This window comes from Talpa occidentalis, unplaced genomic scaffold (genome assembly GCF_014898055.3).
Source record: "Talpa occidentalis isolate TD23 unplaced genomic scaffold, MPIMG_talOcc4v2.1 talOcc4.18, whole genome shotgun sequence".
Taxonomy (NCBI): domain Eukaryota; kingdom Metazoa; phylum Chordata; class Mammalia; order Eulipotyphla; family Talpidae; genus Talpa; species Talpa occidentalis.
The window spans coordinates 15412436-15419468 of NW_023601851.1; the positions used below are offsets into that span (position 1 = coordinate 15412436).

A 7033-nucleotide genomic window follows, 5' to 3' on the forward strand; every position below is an offset into this window, starting at 1 on the left:
TTGTCATTTGAAGTATTTTGAAATATTGCTTAAAACAAAGTTTCCCTAGTCAAACTATTTGAATCTATTTCCTCATGGAGACTGAGAAAATGTTCCCATGTAAAAAGGCAAGGGGGCAGTCAAAATGTACTGTTCTTTAGAATGTTCTTGTTTTAGGACTGGTTCGGGTCAGTCAACAGCATTCTTCCCATAAGCAAAACTGTGTCAGGAGCTCAAGACCTAGGAGGGAATTCCATTCTAGCATGAAATTCTTAAATCATGTTAGTATGATTTAGGTGCAGATGACACTGTGAAGGGAGGAGAGGATGTGGTTCAGGAAGAAATGTGCAGCACCTGCCTGCAAGGCGGTCAGAAGTGACATGTGGGTTGGAGGAAAGCAAGGTCAGAGAGCTGGTAGGCGCAGACTGGGGATTCTGCAAGAACAAGAGCAAATGCCCGAGGTGGTAACAGGATGTGGCAGAAAGAAGGATACCCAAATATCCCAAAATAGATGACAGGATCAAGAAGATGTGGTGCACATACACAATGGAATATGACTCAACAATCAAAAAAGATAAACTCATGCAATTTGCAGCAACACGGATGGAGCTGGAAGGGGTCATGCTTGGGCAAAATAAGCCAGAAAGAAAAAGAAAAATACCAGATGATCTCACGCATAGCAAGAATTTATAAACCTAAATAAGGGACCAGGAAAATACTAATTATAATAAAGTAAAAATCAGAATCAACAGCAACTACAAGCCAGAGACACACTACCGTGCGGGGGAGGAGGGAGTAGGATCACATCAGGGGGGTGGGAATTATACGGGGACTATAACCAAGGTGAAAATGCACACATTGGCAAAAATGAAAAAGGATGTAAAAATACATAAAATTAAAGACAAAAAAGAAGGGCAGCTCACCCAGCAGGGCTGGCCAGGGAGGGGAGACAGGTGGGGGCAGGGCTGAGGCCAGCGGGGCAGGGAATCCTGTGCAAAGGGGTTTTGGGGAAGTGTCACGCCCAGCAGGGCCACGGGAAGGCGTGAGGCCAGCGAGCGGATGATCTGACTGATGCTCTCGCTCTTCCCTGGGTGTGGGGGAGGTTGAAGGAAGGGGGGAAACCAGTGCGGGGCCGCAGCCCTGTCCTGTGACGCGCAGCATCCCAGGCTGGTGGGGGCATTGTGGGTTCTCAGAGGCGAGAGGGATGCGGAGCCTCCGTGGGGTTGGCAGCCCCTGAGGCTGAGGCGGGTGTGGACACAGGCGGCTGGAGAGCGCAGACTCCCCCGAGGCGGCCATGGAGGTTGGGGGGAAAGATGGGAACGGGCCCTCGAGTCCGCCCCAGACACGGGAGAGGCCGCGACCTCTCTGTGCTGCAGCCAGGAGCAGCCGCAGTCGCAGCAGGAGCAGATCGGCCTCTCCTGGCCACTGCTGTGGCAGGTCCCCGGGGGACGGGCCCGCGGGAACATGCCCTGGGCGTCCTGTCCCCCGAGAGGTTGACACCCTCCGCCCTCCAGGCCTGGGACACATGGCACTGGGGCCACCGACCGACCCCTGAGCCCAGGCTCTGAGCCTCGGGGCTCTGGCTGCGCCCCCGGCTGCTCAGAGGAGACCTGGTCCTCAGCGGATGCTGTGCGTGAGTGATCAGGGTTGGCCTGGCGGGGGGAACCTGCAGCCTGAGCAGCAGCGGACCCCACTGCTCACGTGAACCCACCACTTCCAGAAGCCAGGCCGTAACCCGCCGGGTGCAGGGCCACAGCACCTGGACCTAGCCTTTGCCAACCTCTGCTCCCCGACCCCGAGTTTGAGCAAAAAGCAGTTTTTTTTTTAATAGTCTTTTTTTTAAAGATATATTTATACAAGAAGCGAGGTACAGGCCAGAGGTGTGAGGGTGAGAGGATTCCCCAGAGACAGAGCGGGGAGCAGAACAGGCAGACTGATGAAATACACTGCTGAGGGTCGCAGCTGGCGGGAAAGGAGAGGTCTGCTCGCCTCCCTGGCGGGCCGGGAATCGAACCGGTGCTGCAGAGGTGCGGACAGCTCCACAGCGCTGCACTCAACCCGCTGTGCCAACGGGAGCCCGAGACACAGATATTTCCAAGCCAGAAATCTCCGGGGGAGCTGACCAGCCCCAGCTGCCCCTAGCCCCGACTGAGTCAGGTCAGGGGGTGTCCCCACAGTGCAGGGGGGGCGGACATCCCCTCCAGGGCCCGCTTTACAGCCTCTGCCGCCCTGGGAGCCGCCCCGGCCTCCGGCCTGCGAGGACGCCGAGGGGCACACGCAGCTCGTGGGCCAAACGGGGGGACCATGTCCCAGAGAGTTTTCAGTGTTGGGGTGTGAAGAGCGGACTCTGTCGCGTCTCATGCTCCCAACATGGTGTCGTTTATTGTGCCCGTGGATGTGCCGTGCCCTGTGAGACGCATCAGGGATTGAGGGGGACTGTGCGGAGAGACCCTAAAAGCCGAAACCTGGGACAGGTGCTCGCGACAGAGGACACGGCCTCGCCAGCGCCCTGTGGGCTTCTGGATCGGGGTGGACTCCAGTCTCCAGGGCGTCTGTCCACACACCTCTTGGCGGGTGCTGTCCAGTGAAGGCTGAATGGCCCCCGGGGTGCCCTCTGCTGGGGGCGTGGCCTCTGCTCTGACGCCACAAAGAGCTCTGTGACGTCACCCGCGGAGCCTACTTAAGCCCCCGCACGGCCCGCGGTGGTGTAGGTAGAGCGAGGAGTGTTGGGATCGTGACGGTGGTCTCGGAGGGAGAGAGGCGTGTTGGTGGATTGGATTGCTTTTGCTTTATTTCTTATTCAGTTATTTATTTTAGCTATTTTTTATTTAATTTATTTTTATTTATTTTTATTTCTTTGTTTTTATTTACTTTTATTGTTTGATTTGCTTATTTTTTCTTTTAATTTTTATTTGTTTTTGCTTTTCATTTTTTTTTTCATTTCCCCCGTTTTCCCTCGTGTTGTTATTTTTGTGTGTGTTTTTACCCCTTTGTGGTTTGTCTGAGTTTTTTCATTTTAGTTGTTAGTTTGTAATTGTTTGTTCGCTTGTGGTTTGTTTTGTCTGTGTTCTTGTTAACTTTAGTGGTTAGTTTGTTATTGGTTTTTTTATTATATTTTTAAATATTTATCTTTGTTAATTTTTTGGTTGTGTGTTTTCATTTTTGGGTGCGTAGTTAGTATTAGTATTCTAGTTAAATTAGCATAGTTAGTATTTCTGGTAAAGGTAAGTTAGTGTTTTTACTGTTTTGGTAGAGGAGTCAGCGCGCGGAGCATTTAGTTAGTTTCGGGAATCCTTTTCACGTACTACTAGCTCTAGGCTAATAGTGCACTTGTTAATCGGGTAGCGGAGCTAGTGCCGACGGCTCTAGACAGCCAGGGCCTGCGAGCTTAGGAGCGGGTCCGCCCTCACTGCCCTGAAGTGCCCGTCTGCCAAGGGAATGGCCCTGAGACAGTATGTGATGCTCCGCACGCTGGGGGAGGGCACACCCGCCAAGGTCAAGCTGGCGTGGCACCTGCCGATGGGCATGGAAGTGGCCATAAAGGTCATCCCAAAGTCCAGCATGCCTCAGAGTTTCCTGGCCTGCGAGGTGGCCTGCATGAAAGTCCTTCAGCACCTGAACGTTCTCCAGCTCTTCCAGGTGGTGGCCACCGAGGATGAGGGGCTGCTGGTCCTGGAGCATGCGCAGGAGGGTGGCCTGGAGGACTACCTGTTGAAGCATGGGCACCTGGGGGAGATGGAGGTGCGCCACCTCTTCCGGCAGATCCTCGCCGCGCTCAGCCACTGCCATGCCCGGGGCGTGGCACACCGGGACCTGAAGCCGGAGAACCTGCTCCTGGACTAGCACCGAAACATAAAACTGGCAGACTTCGGGCTCAGTGCCCAGTTCTCCGGGGCGGCGCTGCTCAAGACCCCCTGTGGCAGCCCACAGTTCATGGCACCCGAGATCCTCCATTGCCAGGAGCACAGTGGCCCCGCGGCAGACATCTGGAGCCTGGGGGTGGTCCTCTATGACATAGTCACCGGGGAGCTGCCCTTCGAGGGCACCAACCTCGGGGAGGTGCGGGCCAGGGTGCTGAGCGGCGTCTACCACGAGCCGCACTACCTCTCCCAGCTGTGCCGGGACCTGCTGAGGAAGGTGATGATGCTCGATCCACAGAGCCGTAGAAACCTGGACAGCATCATCCAGCACCCCTGACAAACGGACTCCCACCCTGCTGCGAGCTGTCCCTGGGCCAGCACATGGCTTCAACGGAAGCCATGGTCCCCCTGGGGTTCTGGAAAGAGGTCATCGAGAGGGCGCTTTTGGAGTGCAGGTATGACCCTGTGATGGGGACCTACCTCATGCTGCTTTCCAGGCAGCGGGTGGACGAGGAGGGGCCGGACCCCACCATCTCCCCCAAGCTCCTCAGTCCCAATGGGGCCCACTGTGCCCCAATACCAGAGGACCACCGGCAGCCTGAGGTCTCAGACATGAAATCTTGCAGGTGGGACTGTCCCTGAAGGAGAACTCCCAGAAGCCCACCACCACCTCCGGGCCAGGCATCCCGCAGAAGGACGCCAGCATACAGAGCTCTGTCTCCGGCTCAGGGCCCCTGCTGCTGGATGCCTGGAAGCCCAGCATGGCCTCCATGTCAGGGCCTGTACTGCAGGAGGCCTGGGGGCCCAACACCACATCACTGCCAGAACCCCTAAAGGAGGAAGCCCTGCGGCCCAGCACCACCTTGCTAGGCCCCCAGCTGGAGGGGGGCCAGGAAAGCATTAGGAAGACCTCCAGCCCAGCCCCCCAGCTCTCCAGCACCACCTGAATAACCCCAAGAAGGCGCCTCCTGTTCAGCCCACCCCCTGCAGAGACACTGGGCCATGAACACCATTCCCATTTCACCCTCAGTCCAGCAGAGGCTGTGAGGCCAGAGCTCATCGAATCCTTAATAGGATTTTAAAATGTTGCCTTTTCTGTCCACCCTTTGGAAGAAAACACAAGAGCAGAGTTCACCCTGCTGGGGATTAGATGGTCACCAGCACCTCCCTAGAATTCATTTCCCCACTCCAGGGCAGCCACTCAGTGGCCATAGTGAAAGGAGCACACCAGTGGAGGCCGAGGCCCTGGAGAGGGGTCAGGGGCTGTGCCTAGCCAGAGGGGCCAGGAGCAGCATGAGAACATAGGCGTGGAGCACAGATGTCCACAAGCACAGCAGTCCCAGGAGCACAGCAGGTGAAGGGCAGTGAGGGCAACAGGTCTGTTGAAGCACCTGGAGGGGAACAGAGCAGAGGAAGGGGGGAGAGGTGGGCTTAGGGCAGCTGAGCAGGTGCAGGGCCCGGGATGGGAGTGGAGCTGTACGTTCTGAGCCTCCAGAAGCCCCAGGGCCAGAGGCTGGAACCCCAGGGCCTTGCTTCCCTATCTTATGCTCTATCCCGTGAGGGCCCTGCTGGTGGCCCTTGCCCTTGGGCACCCGGACGGCGCAGAAGATACAGGAGCTCTTCAATCTGACTGGCACTGTCAGGGACTGACATACACGGTAGGAAGTCCCCTTCTACTGAGCCCCTTTTCACAACGGTGATTTCAACATTGAGAATTGCTTACCCACCAGTGAGTGGCACCTCGGTAGGGCCTCCATCTGCACTTTGTCACATCTGAGTCCGTGCAGCAATCCCTGGGGGGGTGTCACTAAGGAAAGAGCCTCCTCCGTGCATGGGCTTCAATGGCTCTGCTCTTCCCACGCAGGTCCCAGAGGGCGTGAGGAGGCAGCCGCTGTGGACATACTGGTTCCCACTGCAGGGGCACCTCCAGGTGACCCGCTCTGCCTGCTAGGCCCTGGGGCATGGAGACATCTAGATGCTCTTTCTCTGCCTGGAGAAGACAGTCTGAAATGGATTGTTTAGTTAAAATATCTACCCCAGGACACATTAAAATGGTGTATGAAACTGACCGCATTTGTTTCCCATTTATGACTGCACCCACATTTCCAACATGTAGGATGCCAGAGATCTAAATTTCCTTTAACATTCTTGTATCAGCAGTGAAAAGTTTAGAAAATTTAGAAAATTTTGGAAAGCATTTAGAAAATTTTAGAAAAGTCAGAGGGGGTCACGTGGTAATAAGACAGTGAGACAGGAGTGTGAAGCAGAGCTAGCTGTGAGTATGGAATTAGGTATTTGCACTATTTTCTTTAGGTGTATGTGCATGTCTTGCACTGTGTGCAAGTGTGTGCATGTGAGTCTACATGAGTGTGGCTTGTGTGTGCTTCTATAGGTATGAAGTATTTATGTACCTTCTACCATCAGATAACCACTCCCAGCTATAGAGAATTGGTACGATATCTTCAAAAATAGGGCTCCCGGATGGCCCAACGGGTTGAGCCCAGAGCTGAGGGAAGTGCTGAATCTCCAAAGTCCCCAATGTGGCTTGTGTCTCCGAGTCCACATCTGTAGGGGGTTTAATTCTGCTCCAGTATAACGGTAGATGCAGTTAAAGTTTTCCCGGTTTCTTGCCATTGGTCCCTGCTCCTGGTGTGTGCCCTGGTCACCCATTTCTCTTTCAAGGGCATCGATGTTGTCCTGCACAATGTTGTGAGTTTATGGCGGCAGTGAGCCCAGTGTCTTCACTCTGCCTCCATATTGTGCCTCATGCATAACCCAATTATTTTTTGAGACCATAATTACTTTGTAAACCAAAACAACTAAATATAACAAAAAAACAATAAAACTGAAAAACTAGAGATGTTAAAAAAAATCACATCAAGTGACTTGTATTGAAATTATTGAACATTATATACTCATGGCTAAGTGTGGTTCATTCCTGTAATACAGACCAGTTCAACACTTACATATCAAGTAATATAACAGTTTACATTAAGAGTGAATAACAAAAAAATTACTGTATCAACAGACATAAAAACACTCAATATATTTCAACACACATTCAAAATTAAAAAAAAAGAGTAAATTCAAAAACCCAGGATTAAAAGGGCCTTTCCTTAACTAATTAAATGTGTAAAAGAAAATATGTAACTAAACTCTACACTTAAAGATGAGCCACCAAATAGATTTCCTCT

The 7033-nt window shown here is 53.2% G+C and overlaps 1 pseudogene; it reads left to right on the top strand.

The window, feature by feature from the left end:
* Positions 1 to 3417: 3417 nt before the first annotated feature.
* On the top strand, positions 3418 to 4176 carry LOC119250901 (serine/threonine-protein kinase MARK2-like; annotated as a pseudogene).
* The last annotated feature ends 2857 nt before the right edge of the window (positions 4177 to 7033 follow it).